General features: G+C 38.4%; 1 non-coding gene across 1 annotated transcript; it reads right to left on the bottom strand.

The window, feature by feature from the left end:
* Positions 1 to 16,903: 16,903 nt before the first annotated feature.
* Positions 16,904 to 17,011, bottom strand: LOC148576817 (small nucleolar RNA R71). The gene has a single exon (XR_015903557.1). It is a non-coding gene; the product is annotated as a small nucleolar RNA R71 (small nucleolar RNA).
* Between the last annotated feature and the right edge of the window lie 270 nt (positions 17,012 to 17,281).

The following is a 17,281-nucleotide window of genomic DNA, read 5'->3' as shown; positions in this document are numbered from 1 at the left end:
AGGAGAAGCACACATTGGAGTGTGTGTGTGCACGACCTAGTGTGCGTACGCACAAAAGCCACAGAACCATGTGTGCGTATACACGACAACCTGTGCGTATGCACAAGAAGAAAATCATCATGTGTGCGGATGCACACACCTGTGCGTCCGCACACGTCCCAGCGCGTGAGTCATTTAATGGAAATCGCTGGGGGCAATTTCTGGGCCTCCAGAGCCCAGTTTATTTGATGCTGATTCTTCCTATATTAAGTAAGATCTCACTCCATTTGAGGGGAGGAGCAATTAGGATTAGATTTTAGTCATGTAGTTCATTTTCTAGAGAGATAAGCTCCCCCTTCTCTCCAGAACCTAGGGTTTTTAGTTTAATTTCTTGTAATTTCTACTTTTAATTCTTGCTTTCATTTACTTTTCCTTGTCAGTTATTGTTATTGCATCTTTGTTCTTTCCTTCTATTTTGTTATTTCATTTCTTTTGTTCTTTTATGTTTATGAACACTCTTGTCATTTTGATTTTTAATTAATGCAATTTATGTTTCATGTCACTTATTGCTTTATTGAGTTGCTATCTTTGATTTTCTTGCTTTTGGTAGTTGTAGAATTTATATTTCTTTTTATTTTACCATGCTTTATTTCCACACGTACCAAGTGTTTGACAAAATGCTTGGTTGGGTTTTTGCATAGCTTTTCTCATTCTTGGTTGAGAAAGTGTGTGGTTTGGGTGAACTTGAGTTGTGGATGTCCATTCCACATTGTGTGAGGGTTGTTAATTAATTTGGTTTCCACTAACGCTAGTCTTTCACTAAGTTAATTAGTGAGTTGATTAGGACTTGTGGATTGAAATTAATTATGCCTAGTTGACTTATCCTCGATGTAGGGTTGACTAATTGGGATTAATTCACACACAATTACCATGTTTGTGGTCCACAACTAGGAGAGGGGTCCTTAATTACCCACTTCTTGCCAAGAGACCTTCTTAGCATTTAATTCCCTTTGATTTTTTTAATTGCTTTGACTCTTAATTTCTTGCATGCTAAGTTACCTTTTTGTACCTTAATTTCTTGCCATTTACATTACTTGCTCTCTCTTGCATTCACAACCCCCAATTCCCTCATAGCCAATAATATGACATTTCATTCCAATTCCTAGGGAAGACGACCCGAGGTTGACTTACTCTTGATCTCGGTTTATATCTTGTATTGAATTTATTATTTGATCTTGAGAATTCATTGTTGGTTTGGACTATGCTACCAATGAATTGATTCTAGTTTTGATTGATTCCAAACTATACAAGAATTCTTTTTGTCAATGACTCAAAAGTAAAGATAAACAATAAAGTGCAAGAAAGGAGATGGCAATAATGTAAAGTGCAGAAACATAAATGACTTAATTATAAATGGGAATGGGGATTAACAGAATGTCAAGAAAGCTGTAAAGAATTTGGAAGATAAGAATAGGGGAATTCATTGAGATCGGGAGATGTTGTTCTCTTTGGATTAAATCCAGCTCATCTCATCTTCAATCATGAAACTCATTGACCTCTTGGCAATCATGATTGATTGAGCCCCAATCCCTTGGTGACTCAATCTCTCAAATCTTGATAATCAACCAATTCCTTGGTCTAATTGCTCATGAAGAGAGATATGCTTGGTCCCTGATTATACCACACATCCTTGTAGATCCAGAATAGAGGGTAGATTATATGTCACCATATCCAATCACCAAAACCCAGATCTACTCAAATGTGAAAAGGGATTTCAAGCATGGTTTCATGTTTCCTTTTCCAAGGTTCCCATAAAACCCATTTTGCATTCAACCTCTTTCCCAAGATGATTGAACACCAGCATTAAAACGAAATTCCTTCTAGCAAATCAAAGAGAAGATGAAGAGAAGAAAAAATTCACTATCATTAATCCATCAAGTACAACAGAGCTCCCTCTCTCAATGAAAGGAAATTTAGCTACTCATAGCTCAATAGAAAAGTACAAGAGATGGAAGAAGATGATGTGAAAAGTAAATCTAACTACACTTTAACAAAACTATTACTCCACAACCCCTTCTCAGTACTTTCAGTGGTTATTTATACTACTCCTAGCACTAGAATAAAGAAAATACAAAAGAGAAAAGAAAATTACAATTGGAGGGAAGAGAAAACTCAATAAACATGACCTTTCAGCTTGGCGTGTGATTGGCGTTTAAGTGGCGTGCCACGCCCAGCCTCCAATTCAACTTCGCGCGCCACGCCCAGCTCTTCAAGTGGCACGCCCCATATGTTGGTGTCCCTGGCGTGCCACGCCTTCGAGCCCAAGTGGCACGCCCAGGCCTTTTCCTTCTTCTTCTTCTCTCTGGAAAGCTAAACTGGTGTGACACGCCCAGAGTCTGGCGTGCCACGCCCCTTGTATGTGCTTCACTCTCTTTTCTGGATAATAGAACTAGCGTTCCATGCCCAGTGTGTGGCATGCCATACCCATTGAGAACCTTCTTCACTTCTCTGGAAAATAGAACTGGCATGCCACGCCCAGTGTGTGGCGTGCCACGCCTAGTATTCTTCCATGCTCCAGTAGCTGGCGTGCCATGCCCAGCATTCAAGTGGCACGACCAGGTGAATAATGAGAGTTGGCGTGCCACGCCTTCAACCTCAAGTGGCACGCCCAGCTTTACTTGGCCCTTTCCTAGCATTGGCGTGCCACGCCTGGGTCTTCAAGTGGCACGCCCAAGTGAGGATAAGAGCTTGGCGTGCCACGCCTTCGACACCAAGTGGCATGCCCAGCTTTGTTTTGGCCTTCTCTAGTATTGGCGTGCCATACCTGGGTCTTCAAGTGGCACGCCCAAGTGATGATGAGAGCTGGCGTCCCACGCCTTCGACATCAAGTGGCACGCCCAAGTGCTTGGACCCTCAACCTCTTCTCTGGAAACTTGTACTGGCGTGCCACGCCTTGATGCTCAAGTGGCACGCCCGCTTTAATGTGGCTCCTTTAAGCTTGGCGTGCTACGCCTGGGTCTTCAAGTGGCACGCCCAAGTGATGGTTTAAAGCTGGCGTGCCACGCCTTCGATACCAAGTGGCACGCCCAAGTAGTTGTCCCTTCTGGATTGATGAACTGGCGTGCCACACCCAATGGTTCAAGTGGCACACCCATAATGGGTGATGAACTTGGCGTGCCACGCCTAGCTTGGCGTGCCACACCCCTTTTGTGGCCTTCAGCATTGCTCTCTGGAAAACTATACAGTCGTGCCACGCCCAGCTCTTGGCATGCCACGCCGATGTAAAGGCCTTGAGGATCCTTTCTGGAATTCAATACTGGCGTGCCACGCCCACACAATTTCATGGCGTTTGTTCTAAGTGGCACGCCAGTTTCACACGTCCAACTTTATTTTGTTATTTTCTTCTCTTTTTGTTGCTCTTTTCACCTGAAATTCAACACAAACCAATTTCAAAGCAATGCACCTTAATATTCATCAATTAATTCATGAATTGCAATGATCAAATGAGATTATGCTCTTTTATGGTCCTTTTTAGACAAGAAAAAAGGGTAAATGATGCAAGTCATCACGTACGCACACCTCTATGCGTACGCACACATCTTAAATATCTTCTGGGCATGCGCACGCACACCCCTGTGTGTACACACACGTCCTGTTTTATAACTTAAAATTTATTTTTAATCTATTTCACTTTTCCAACAAGATTGTATACTTCTATGACACTATTTTAAGACTCTTTGGCTTATCTTTGGGCATTGGAATAAGGGAAAGGTCCTAGGATATTTATTTGGGTTTTACATTAGAAAGTTAGCGAACGGAGGTTTAGGGTTCTGGTGTATTGAGGATGAGTTGGTTGAGAGAAGTGGAAGAGTGGTGAATATGATAATTGCTGACAACGATCTTGAGAAACTGATGAAACTAAGGAATTCGGAATGAAACTTATGAGTTGATGATGGTTGTGAAGAGTATGAGTGGAAGTGTGTTTAGAGGAGTGGCCTCTAAGATTGAATATATAATTATGATTTGTATTGTTGTCCGTCGTAGGGGCTGTGGCTGTCTTCCGCCTACGTTGGAATGTGAGGGTTGAAGCTGAGCTTCTCACTCATATTTCTCGCAACCAAAGGAAGGTGGTAGGGCACGCTCCCTCGGAATATTTTCCTCTGAAAGGAGAAGATGGTAGGGCACTCATCCCTCGGAATTATTCCTCCTTATGCACAATAGAGAGACTAATCCAGGAGTTGTCGACCGAATTTTCTATCGGGTTTGGCGATAACCGACATGTGATATCACAGCCAATAGGGAAGACATTCATCATACGCATCTTCTATATGTTTGCTTGCTTTGTTTACTTGAGTTTTCCTAATTGTATAACATGCCTACTTGCTTCTTGAAGTACTTGTATATATATGAATACTACCTGTGGTTTCCTTGTCTGCATTATCTGTGTTTGTTTGGTGTTGAGGAGGTTAGGTAGGCGATGGCGATGGAATCGCACAAAGGTTAGGTTGGCGATGGCTGTGGGATACAGCGGTGTGATTAGTATTAGTTAGAATTCCCCCTAAGTTTAGATAACCCGGTTTATGGTTTAAGTTCCTGATTTATTTATGTTATTCTAAGCTTGAATATCCTTATGTGATGTGAAGTTCTAGGATTTCCTTCGGCGTCCTAGAGCCTTACATATTACATCATTGGGCACTGTTACCATACTGAGAACCTCCGGTTCTCATTCCATACGTTGTTGTTGTTTTTCAGATGCAGGTCGCAACCCACCACAGCGAGTTGGGTGATGGTAGCAGAGCGGAGGATCTTATTCTATTTTGTTGTCATCTTGGTCATGTTTCACTCATACTCTCACTTTTGTATTTTGTTTTGCCTAGAGGCTTTTTATTTGAGAGAACAAAACTTGTATAAGCTGTTTTTACTGTCTGGTTTCATGTAAGGTCTGTATATGGCTAGCCGGCTTAAACCCCGCGAGTCGTGGCTAGATTCTTATGATGTTATACTATTATATTTTGATACATCTTATCTGTACCTTGTGTTTTAAGGTAGTAGCTTCGCTAGTACGTTATGCGCTTTTCAAATCCTATTTTTGAAGCTAAATTCTTAATTAGGCTTCTAGAATATATTACTTCTTTCTATATAAATATGTATGAGTTTTAGAATTGTCGTAACCTTTGGTTAACCTTTGCTTTACGGCTAGAGGTAAGGCTTAGGTTAATTGGGGTGTTACATTTAGTGGTATCAGAGCGGTTTGTCCTCGTGAGCTTGATATTGAGCTTCGTTGCATACTCTATGTGTCTTTTTTTTTTATGCTATTAGGTTATCTACTTGATATTATATAGCATGCTTGTTTGTGAGTGCCTGTTTGGGATAATGGAAGTACCATGCTTTTGATATTGAGATTGATCACCTTAATATCGATTGGTTGGCGTAGACAGGAACCCTAATGGCGACTCGCAGACGAGGTCGTACACGTTCACGAAGAGAGAGTAAAAATGAGCAACCGGCCGATAACCATGCCGAGTTCATGGTGGCAATGACGAATCTTGCAAACACCATGGAGGTGAATGCTGCTGCGACTTTGCAAGCTGCGCAGAGGTTAGGCCAACCGGCGGGAAATGGAGACGAAAATGGTGATGACTTGGGAGGTGCTCTGATGACCCTACCTACGTTTCTAAAAGTTCACCCACCGACTTTCAGAGGATGGACCAATCCTAAGGAAGCGAATAACTGGTTCCAAGCTATGGAGTGCGCACTGCAAGCACAGCATCTCCCGAACAACCAGTACGTGGATTTTGCTGCTTATCAGCTTCTGGAAGAGGCCCAGCATTGGTGGCAAGCAGAATGCCGCTTACTACAACTTCAGAACACCGAGGTTCCTTGGGAAGTATTCTGAACGGCCTTCTACAAGAAGTACTTCCCTGAGTCTGCAAGGGAAGCAAAGAAGATGGAACTAATGCAACTAAAGCAAAATTCCCTATCTGTTGCGGACTACACAAGCAAGTTTAAGGAACTCTGTAGGTTTTCTAGGGTATGTCAGGGCGCCCCGGAGACCTATGAAAGTTGGAAGTATGTCAAGTATCAAGGTGGATTGAAAGGCGACATCATGACTACTGTGGCTCCTATGGAGATTCGGATTTTCTCCGATCTGGTGAACAAGGCAAGAGTGGTTGAGGAATACACAAGGACGGTAGCCTAGTCAAGGGACACTCATGGAGCAGACACTAGTAGGGAACGCGATGATTACCTTGGACCAAGTGGACAAAACTTCAAGAAATACGGTGAAGGAAAGTGATAAACCCTAATTTTGTGGTTTATCTTGTGCTTAATTTGGGAGATGTTATCACCTTTTCCCACATTTATTCAATGAAATAGCATGATTTTGCAATTCTCCCTTGATTTGTGCTTAAATGTGAAAACATGCTTTTTAGGCCTTAAAATAGCTAAATTCAATTCACTTTAATTCTATTTGATGCCTTGATATGTTTGTTAAGTGATTTCAGGTTCATAAGGCAAGTATTAGATGGAAGAATTTAGGAGAAAAGCATGCAAAGTGGGAGAACTCATGAAGAAATGAAGGAACCGCAAAGCTATCAAGCCTGGTCTCTTTGCACTCAATCGACCATAACATGAGCTACAGAGGTCCAAATGAGGCGGTTTCAGTTGCGTTGGAAAGCTAACATTTGTGGCTTCAAAATGATATAAAATTTGCCATAGTTGCCTAACGTCTAGGGATGCGCACGCGCACTGTACGCGTGCGTGCCGATAGATCAGCATGGGTCCATTTTGGGCAACTCATTAGGGGCGATTTGTAGCTCATTTTGGGCCCAATCCAATTCATTTCTGATGCTATTGAACCCAAGGATTGAATGGGGAATGAACCAAGTAGTCATAGTTTAGTTTTTTATCATGTTGTAGGTAGAATTCTAGAGAGAGAAGCTCTCCTTTCTCTCTAGAATTTAGGGTAGTTTAGGTTTAATTCTCTTAGATCCAACTTTCACTCCTTATTTTGATTTAGTTTTCCTTCTTAATTTCTTGTATTACATCTTTGCTCTTCTAGTTTTACTTGTTCATTTCCCTTATTTTGTTACTTTTGTGTTGATGAACCACTGTTGGATCTTGATTTCCTTTTAATGCAATTTTATGTTCCATATTTCTTTTATGTTGATCTTGATTGTTATTGTTGATTTCTTGCTTGTGTTAGTTATGGGTCTCTTTAATTCTTGCATTTGGTGATGTTTACTTTTCTTGCACTCCAGGTGTTTGTTAAATTATTTACACTGGTTTTTGAGTAGTTTTCTTTACTCTTGGCCTAGGCTAAGGGAATTGAGTGACCTTGAGTCATTGGGTCTCAATGATTTGGTAATTTGAGAACCCTTGATGATCAATTTGATACCCATTGACACTAACCCACTACTAATCTAATTAGTAGACAGGTTGGGACTTATGGGTTGATGTTGATTAAGCCATTTGATATACTTCAAGTATAGAAGTAAACTTAATGAGCTTGGTTCCTCATAATTGTCAATATATGGTTTGTAGATAAGGATGGTGATCTCAATTACCTATGTCTAGCCAAGAGTTCTTTTCCATTTATTTTATTAGTCCGTATCATTTACTTTATTGTTGTTTACTTTTCTTGCCAATCATAAAATCAAAACCCCTTACCCCCTTTATAGCCAATAATTGAGCATTTCATTGCAATTCCTTGTGAGACGACCCGAGGTCTAAATACTTCGGTTAATTCTTATTTAGGGTTTGTTATTTGTGACAACCAAAATTTTTGATTGGGAGGATTGTTTGTTGGTGTAGAACTATACTTGCAACGAGAATTCATTTATTTGAGGAAATTCTATACCATCACAACAATTCGCACATCAGGAAGCGGTCAAGAGGTTACTCCTCTGATATGAAATGTTAGGAGTGTGGGAACTACCATCCGAATAGGCCATGCCAGTTTGGTAAGAAACTATGTTACAAGTGTGGCTCACCGGAACATTTGGTTAGAGATTGTCCACACCGAGGAACACGTGGGGCAGATCGATCCCAACAACAGGATTGAGGTAATTATAAAGCCGATGACCAGATCTTAACTTATCTTCATAGTATAGACTATCGTCGTTCATGTTGAAAAAGTTTTAAACCTTAGGTTGATTTTTTTAAACTTGGTCTGGGACTCTGATTTGATTGATTTGGTTTTGAAAACTAGGACTTGAACTTTTTGTCAAATGATATGATTTAAAAAGGGAAAGTGAATCCTAAGATTTTGTTAACATGTGATTTTGGTTTGCAAATTTAATTTATCAAAAGGGATTCAAATCGAAAGGTTTTTTATTTAAGGATTCTAATTAGTTTAGGAAAAATCGTGTTTCAAAGTGATTGGTTTACACATACAAGGTTTTTGACTCTTTTGATAAGGTTTTAACAATGAAATCATTTAGATTGAACCTGTTTTAAAGGTTTTGAAAAATATTATAAAATCAGTATTTGGTTTAAGAAAAATTTTCAAATTCATAACAACGATAATCAGAGTGACGCAGCGGAAGGCGAGAGAGCACATCGACACGGTAGGATGATGGTGAACGAGATGCTTTGGCAACTTGTTGGGTTAATAACATGAAAAGCAGAATTCTTCGTGGAGAATATACATATAATACATCGTGTGATACGATTTTTTAGGGTGAAAATCTTTTTAAGGAGGGGAGGATGTAAGAACCGGGTTTTTTACGAATAAAATAATTTAAATGCCCAAATTAAGTTCCGAAAAGTTAGAATGAGAATTTGGAGATTTAAATATTATTTTTGGACTCAGTAGGTCTTTCCGAGTCAGAAAATGTGTTTTCTGCGAAAAACCGTAAAAAAACACAAACCGGCAGTTGAACCGGTCAAACCGGTTTAAGTCTACCTGGTTCTGTGCGAGAAAAAGCAAGGTTTTGAAAATCGGACCGGTCATCAAACCGCTTTAATCACTGGTTTACTGGTTTATTGGTCCAACCGGTGGTTCAACAGAAAAAACCGTTTTAGAATAAAATAATAAATAAATTATAAGGGACCAAAGATGAGGATACTCCAAGAACTCCTATTAGATGCAACAACATTCAACATTATCACATATTCTCACACACACATACAAAGCCTTAACTCAAAGAACAACCACAGCAAGTGACTTGGAAAGAAAATATAACCACCGAAACAATCACAAGCATACAGAACATCTGAATATTATTATAGCAAACATAATAATAAAATAGCTCTTCTAATGCATCTCCGAAAATATCCCAAATCAAGAAAACTACATAATCTGATCCACTTGATTCAAAAATCTACATATATTAGAAAAATTAAGAATCAACTAAGAGAAAAAGAAAATGAAGGCCTGGTTGATTTGATTGAATTACCTGAGATGAAGAATCAAACAAGGCTGAGAAGCTGAGAGTTTAAATGTTAAGCCTCAATATTCAAATAACATGACTCCATTATTGTTATTATTACACCCTTCCAATGTCACAAACTCAATATATATTATAGTCCGTTGACACTTGTGTATTCACAACTTGGCCTCATCATTCTGATTCATACCTTAAGTAGAAGAAAAAGTCCTAATCAGCTTTTGTTACAATTTTATCCAGAGAGTTGGGGTTTTGGTTCGGAGTTCATGCCAATGATAATGACGAGAGGGATGAATCTGTGAATTAGTAACATAGGCAGTGAAAATTTTTACAAAGTTTATCACAATGATTAACAACAACAAAAAGCACTGAAGGAGCACTTAGTAATATAGGCAATGTAAATTTTAACAAAGCTCATCATAATGATTAACAACAACAAAAAGCACTGAAAGAACAGTGAATCAATAACATAGGCAGTGCAAATTTAAAATTTAAAAGATATAAATTTAAAATTTATCATCAAATACAATCAGTGAGCAAAGCCAATCAATCAGGCACTGACTGAGCATTCTGTTCTGATTCTGTGACTGGGAAGCAACAAATTCAGCAACAAGCAACAAATTTAACAAATCCTAGTAAAGTCCCGATTTACAGCAAAAAGGCAAATTTATTGATTACCAATTCAGCGACATGCAGAAATACAGGGAGAAGGGAAATCTGGAAAAGAGGAAACACTAAACCAAAACATTAACCAATAATCACAAAACACTAAACCTTCACCCAGCAATTACAAATAAAGCCAGCAATTACAAACACTAGCACATTATAAAACATTCCAAAACACTAAACCTTCACCCAGCAAAACCAGCAACTACAAACAACGCCATTAGTAAATTTGAACAAAACCATAATCATAATTCAGAAAAATCAATGTCTAATCTTATTATTTATAAGCATATTCAAAAAGGACGGATACTCACAAATTTAGCATGATTTTGAAGCAGCAAAGGCTTCACCCTTCGCGCGCCTCCTCCAATGACCTCCATCCCTTGTTTCCCCTTCACAGCGTGACACGACGGCAGAGGAGAGTAGAGCATATACGACGCGACGGTAGAGATGAGCTGCGACGATGCTGAAACAATAGGGACGACGGTTGGACCAGATTCAACGGTGGCGGTGACACAGCTTGAATAGGAGAGTGATGGAGGCTAGGGTTTAAGCAGACGAAGACCAGTGAGGCAGCGAATGATGGCGAGCTCGAGGAAGATGCACCGATTTCCGAATGAGGGAGAAGCGCGGATGATCGGACGAAAACAGGGTGGTGCTTGAGAGCAACGAACGGCGGCGCTGAGCCCTGTGGCGGTGGGGGATCTAAGGTTGTGTTTTGGGGAGAAAGATTGAAGAATGGCTCAAGGGGTAGATGCTAAGGAGACCTGGCCATTTCATTTTCTAACAGAACGAAAAAACGGTGCCGTTTTTCAAAATTGGCCGGGTCCCGATTCGGTCTGACCGACCGGTTCTTGGCCGGTTCAGCGATTTAAAACCGGTTTTGATTCTGGCAGTTTTTTATGTTGAACCAAACTGTAAAAGACACCGGTTCATGGTTTAACCAGTCGGATCGGGCGGTCCGGTCTGGTTTTCAGAACCTTGAGAAAAAGTGAAAACAGTCGAAAATCCTAGAAACATATTAGGAATGAAAAACTAGGCGTTAGTGTAAAAGGTTTGGCCCAAAGTTGGGCTGAACAGGCTAAAAATGCTAACGGATTAGATCAGGCCCAAGTTGGGCCCAAGTCCAACATATATAAGGGCTCAATAATGAATCCATTCTCCATTAAAACACACACACAGCAGAAATTGAGAGGAGAGGAGGAAGAAGAAGAAAACACTATTAACCTCCTCCTTCAAAGCTCCATAATTTTTGATCCGGAGCACCGATTGACGAGCCATTTTTGGCCACGCCAAGCTCTTGTCGAGCTCTACGTTTTTATCCAAGCAAATCTGGTAAGAAACTGCATCTCACTTCCCATTTTCGTGCCCTAGATTTCTACATTTTTGAGGTTATGGTTTTGAGTAGATTTTGTGGTTTTGCTTGTTTAGGTGATCTTTAGTAGCGGGTAATTGTTGGATTTTACCCTTAATCTCGTTGGGTAAGGTAAGGTTTCACCAAAACCTTGTGTTTAGTTATTTTATGTATCTTAGGTTTTAATTTTGGTGATATATGTGTTGTTAGTTTGAGCTTTGGTGTTTGTTGGAGTTGGTTGAGGCTTTGGATCAAGTTTGGTGGTTTCGTTTTGGTGTTTGGAGCGTTTGGAAATCGGCCAAGGTGTGGTTTCGGTTTCCTTTATGTAATATGTAATGTTTTTGGAAACTTAGGCTAGTTGACCCTAAGATAGGATTGAATGATATTCGTGTATGAATAATTATATGTGAATGGATGTAATTGTTGGTTATATTAGATTATTGTGGTTGATGATGATTATTGAGGATTGTTGGTGTTAATGAGTATTGATGATTTGTGTTGTTAATGAGAGTTGTTGATATGGTTGATGAGTAATGATAAATAATTAATTTTGTGGGTGAGGGTGATTGTTGAGAAGTATTGGTGATCATGATGAATTATGATGTTGAATGATGTGGTTGGGTGTGTATATTGATATGGGTAACATGAATGTTGATTTTGATGACTATTGTCTGAAGATGTGAGTTTTATGAGATTAATATAAGGAATTGTAGTGGTTGATGTTGTTGATGATTCATGGAAATGCCATTGTTGAATGAAGAGAATTATGACTGTTTATGATATCTTGAATGTTGAGGAATAAGGAATTTGATGGTTCAAAATGGTGTTGATGAGTTATGATGTTAATTGTGTGAGAAGTGTGAAGTTGAGGTTTAAATTTGTGAATTATGAATTAGGGTTGAGTTATGGCGAAAAGATTGATTTAGAGAGGTTTGATGGTTGAGAATGGTATAATATGTTATAAAAGGTAGATTATGATAGGAATTGGAGTTTGAAGTGGTTTGGTTTATTTTTGGTTGGAAATGTTGGTAAGTTGAGGTTTTGAGACTTTTGGTAAAAAAATTAGTTTTTGGTGAACTTTGTCTTATCATAACTTATGCCTCAGTTTTCAAAATTGGTTGAAAGTTATTTTAAATTGAAGCTTATTGAAAACTCTTGAAATCGATATAAAGTTTGTAAGATTTGGATTTTTGTAGAGGAAGTTATGATCATTCAAAGATTGGTGTCAAAATCTGAAAATTCTGCAAAGTTGTAGAATTTTGTGATTTCTGGTATGTGCTCACGCACAGCCTTGTGTGCACGCACAACCCTGTAAAATTTTAGACATGTGCGCACACACAGGCAGGGATGGGCGTGCTGTTTGCAGTGCTAGCACAGCTTGTGCGCGCACACACCAAAGAGGTTTTACAACCTGTGCGCATGCACAGCCCTGTGCGTACGCACAAGTTGGGAAAGTTAATGCCTATGCATACTGATGACCAAAATTCACTCCCCATATAAAAATAATGAATCCGTTCTTTTGGCAAGCTGATGAGCGGATAATTTATACGCTTTTTGGCATTGTTTTTAGTATGTTTTTAGTAGAATCTAGTTACTTTTAGGGATGTTTTCATTAGTTTTTATGTTAAATTCACATTTCTGAACTTTACTATGAGTTTGTGTGTTTTTCTGTGATTTCAGGTATTTTCTGGCTGAAATTGAGGGACTTGAGCAAAAATCAGATTCAGAGGTTGAAGAAGGACTGCTGATGCTGTTGGATTCTGACCTCCCTGCACTCAAAATGAATTTTCTGGAGCTACAGAATTCAAAATGGCGCACTTCCAATTGCGTTGGAAAGTAGACATCCAGGGCTTTCCAGAAATATATAATAGTCCATACTTTTCCCGAGTTTAGATGACACAAACTGGCGTTCAACGCCAGCTCTCTGCCCAATTCTGGCATCCAGCGCCAGAAACAAGCTGCAAAGTGGAGTTCAACGCCCAAACTGGCACAAAAGCTGGTGTTCAACTCCAGAAAGAGCCTCTGCACGTGTAACATTCAAGCTCAGCCCAAGCACACACCAAGTGGGCCCCGGAAGTGGATTTATGCATCAATTACTTATTTTTGTAAACCCTAGTAGCTAGTTTATTATAAATAGGACTTTTTACTATTGTATTAGATATCCTGAGTTAAATCTTTGGAATCATCCTGGATTGTATTTCTGATCCTGTGATCACGTTTTAGGGGGCTGGCCATTCGGCCATGCCTGGACCTTTCACTTATGTATTTTTAACGGTAGAGTTTCTACACTCCATAGATTAAGGTGTGGAGCTCTGCTGTTCCTCAGAGATTAATGCAAAGTACTACTGTTTTCTATTCAATTCATCTTATTTCGCTTCTAAGATATTCATTCGCACTTCAACCTGAATGTGATGAACGTGACAATCATCATCATTCCCCATGAACGCGTGCCTGACAACCACCTCCGTTCTACCTTAGATTGAATGAGTGTCTCTTAGATCTCTTAATCGGAATCTTCGTGGTGTAAGCTAGAATGATGGCGGCATTCAAGAGAATCCGGAAAGTCTAAACCTTGTCTGTGGTATTCCGAGTAGGATTCAATGATTGAATGATTGGGACGAGCTTCAAACTCGCGAGTGCTGGGCGTAGTGACAGACGCAAAAGGAGGGTGAATCCTATTCCAGCATGATCGGGAACCTCAGATGATTAGCCATTCCGTGACAGGGCATCCTGGACCATTTTCACAAGAGGAGGGGATGTAGCCACTGACAACGGTGATGCCCTTGCATAAAGCCAGCCATGGAAAGGAGTAAGACTGATTGGATGAAGACAGCAGGAAAGCAGAGGTTCAGAGGAACGAATGCATCTCCATACGCTTATCTGAAATTCTCACCAATGATTTACATAAGTATTTCTATCCTTCTTTTATTATTAATTTTGAAAACTCCATAACTATTTTATATCCGCCTGACTGAGATTTACAAGGTGACCATAGCTTGCTTCATACCAACAATCTCCGTGGGATCGACCCTTACTCACGTAAGGTTTATTACTTGGATGACCCAGTGCACTTGCTGGTTAGTTATGCGAAGTTGTGAAGATATGTTTAGACCATGGTTCTGTGCATCCGTTTTTGGTGCCATCGCCAGGGAATCAATTTCAAACAATAATTCACAACCTGAGTAACAATTTCGCATATCAAATTTTTGGCGCCGTTGCCGGGATTGTTCGAGTTTGGACAACTGACGGTTCATATTGTTGCTCAGATTGGGTAACTTTCTTTTCGTTTTCTTTTCAAAAATTTTTCAAAAATTTTTCAAAAAAATCTTTCAAAAATTTCTCCTTTGTTTTCGAAAAAAAAAATAAAAAAAAAAATTTTCAAAAATATATTTTTCTTTAGAATTTTTAAGAATGAATTCTAGTGTTTCATAAAGCATGTTGAAGCCTGGCTGGCTGTAAAGCCATGCCTATAGGGCATGTTAGGCGTGTCATGTCTGAGTTACATACTAAAGCTTGGCTGGCTATTAAGCCATGCCTGACCCTTTGATTGGAGCTTTAGACTAAGAATGCTAGATTCCTGGAATTCATATTAAAAATTTTGGAATCCTTATTTTTGTTTTTCAAATAATTTTCAAAAAAATACAAAAAATTAGAAAATCATAAAATTCAAAAATATTTTTTGTGTTTCTTGTTTGAGTCTTGAGTCATGTTATAAGTTTGGTGTCAATTGCATGTTCATTTTGCATTTTTCGAAAAAAATTCATGCATTCATAGTGTTCTTCATGATCTTCAAGTTGTTCTTGGTAAGTCTTCTTGTTTGATCTTTGCATTTGCATGTTTTGTGTCTTTTCTTGTTTTTCATATGCATTCCTGAATTCTTTATGTCTAAGCATTAAAGAATTCTAAGTTTGGTGTCTTGCATGTTTTCTTTGCATTAAAAATTTTTCAAAAATGTGTTTTTGATGTTCATCATGATCTTCATAGTGTTCTTGGTGTTCATCTTGACATTCATAGCATTCTTGCATGCATTCATTGTTTTGATCCATAACTTTCATGCATTGCATTATTTTTCTTGTTTTTCTCTCTCATCATAAAAATTCAAAAATCAAAAAAATATCTTTCCCTTTTTCTCTCTTAAAATTTCGAAAATTAGATTTGACTTTTTCAAAAATTTTTAAAATCTAGTTGTTTTTATGAGTCAAATCAAATTTTCAATTTAAAAAAAAATCTTATCTTTTTCAAAATCTTTTTCAAAAATCAAATCTTTTTTCAATTTTTTTTAGTTATTTTCGAAAATTTCAAAAATATCTTTCAAAAATCTTTTTCTTAATTTTACATCATATTTTCGAAAATAACATCATCAATTAATGTTTTGATTCAAAAATTTCAAGTTTGTTACTTGCTTGTTAAGAAAGATTCAAACTTTAAGTTCTAGAATCAAATCTTGTGATTTCTTGTGAATCAAGTCATTAATTGTGATTTAAAAAAAAATCAAATCTTTTTCAAAACTAATTTCAATCATATCTTTTCAAAAAATATCTTCCTATCTTACCTTTTTCAAAAATTTGATTTTCAAAATTTGTTTCAACTAACTAACTAACTTTTTGTTTGTTTCTTATCTTTTTCAAAACTACCTAACTAACTCTCTCTCTCTAATTTTCGAAAATATCTTCCCTCTTTTTCAAAAATTCTTTTTAATTAACTAATTATTTTAATTTTTGATTTTTTATTTTCGAAAAAAAAAATTTACTAACTCTTTTTCAAAAATTATTTTTCGAAAATCCTCTCCCTCTCTCATCTTATTCTATTTATTTATTCATCCACTAACATCTCTTCCTCACATCACTCACCAAATTCGAACCCCCTCTTCTATTTGTGTTCGAATTTTTTTCTTCTTTTCTTCTTATACTAACAATAAGGAACCTCTTTACTGTGACATAGAGGATTCCTCTTCTTTTCTTTTTCTCTTCTCTTTCTTATGAGCAGGGACAAAGAAAAAGGCATTTTTGTTGAAGCTGATCCAGAACCTGAAAGGACTCTAAAGAGAAAACTAAGAAAAGCTAAATTACAACAATCCAGAGATAACCTTATTGAAAATTTCGAACAAGTAAAGGAGATGGCAGCCGAACCCAACAACAATAATGCAAGGAGAATGCTTGGTGACTTGACTGCACCTAATTCCAATTTACATGGAAGAAGCATCTCCATTCCTACCATTGGAGCAAACAATTTTGAGCTGAAACCTCAGCTAGTTTCTCTGATGCAGTAGAACTGCAAGTTTCATGGACTTCCATCTGAAGATCCTTTTCAGTTCTTAACTGAATTCTTGCAGATCTGTGATACTGTTAAGACTAATGGAGTAGATCCTGAAGTCTACAGGCTCATGCTTTTTCCTTTTGCTGTAAGAGACAGAGCTAGAATATGGTTGGACTCTCAACCCAAAGACAGCCTGAACTCTTGGGATAAGCTGGTCACGGTTTTCTTAGCCAAGTTCTTTCCTCCTCAAAAGCTGAGCAAGCTTAGAGCTGATGTTCAAACCTTCAGACAGAAAGAAGGTGAATCCCTCTATGAAGCTTGGGAAAGATACAAGCAGCTGACCAAAAAGTGTCCTTCTGACATGCTTTCAGAATGGACCATCTTGGATATATTCTATGATGGTTTATCTGAGCTATCAAAGATGTCATTGGATACTTCTGCAGGTTGATCCATTCACCTAAAGAAAACGCCTGCAGAAGCTCAAGAACTCATTGACATGGTTGCTAATAACCAGTTCATGTACACTTCTGAGAGGAATCCTGTGAGTAATGGGACACCTATAAAGAAGGGAGTTCTTGAAATTGATACTCTGAATGCCATGCTGGCTCAGAATAAAATATTGACTCAGCAAGTCAAT

Source organism: Arachis ipaensis, chromosome B1, assembly GCF_059453495.1.
Source record: "Arachis ipaensis isolate K30076 ecotype BB chromosome B1, ASM5945349v1, whole genome shotgun sequence".
NCBI lineage: Eukaryota > Viridiplantae > Streptophyta > Magnoliopsida > Fabales > Fabaceae > Arachis > Arachis ipaensis.
Note: the sequence above shows the minus strand (reverse complement) of the source record. Positions and strands in the feature narration are given on the sequence as shown.